General features: G+C 45.9%; 1 protein-coding gene across 1 annotated transcript in view; it reads right to left on the bottom strand.

Moving 5' to 3' along the window:
• LOC113227296 overlaps positions 1-366 on the bottom strand; it is a 37,423-nt gene that overhangs the window by 3,780 nt on the left and 33,277 nt on the right. The gene's annotated exons all lie outside the window — the stretch shown is intronic.

The following is a 366-nucleotide window of genomic DNA, read 5'->3' as shown; positions in this document are numbered from 1 at the left end:
GTGTACGCGTAACTACGTGCGACTTCGGTGCTACCGTGCGCGTACCGTTGATGACTTTCCACTTTGTACCACCATTTTATACACCAGTGACCTACCGATCGCCTTGTGCGATGCAGTCTTGCGTTTGTTGAACGGGCCTCGAAAAAAAACAAAAAGGGGAGGCCTCGAAACTATAAAAGATCCTTCGACGTGCGCCTGTGACTGTAGTTAATCGTTTAACGACCGGGACCCCGAATCTGCTAATTTCAAATCGTCCGAGTTGTGTGTCGATAGAGTATCGATGACGGAGTTTTGTACATTTGGTATTATGTTAAAAATCCATCAGTTGCTAGCCACCGAACTACTATTCAACTGCCATTGCAATTT

Source organism: Hyposmocoma kahamanoa, unplaced genomic scaffold (assembly GCF_003589595.1).
Source record: "Hyposmocoma kahamanoa isolate Upper Pololo Valley unplaced genomic scaffold, ASM358959v1 206, whole genome shotgun sequence".
In the NCBI taxonomy this organism is placed as follows: Eukaryota; Metazoa; Arthropoda; class Insecta; order Lepidoptera; family Cosmopterigidae; genus Hyposmocoma; species Hyposmocoma kahamanoa.
This window is presented reverse-complemented; position numbering and strand designations above follow the sequence as displayed.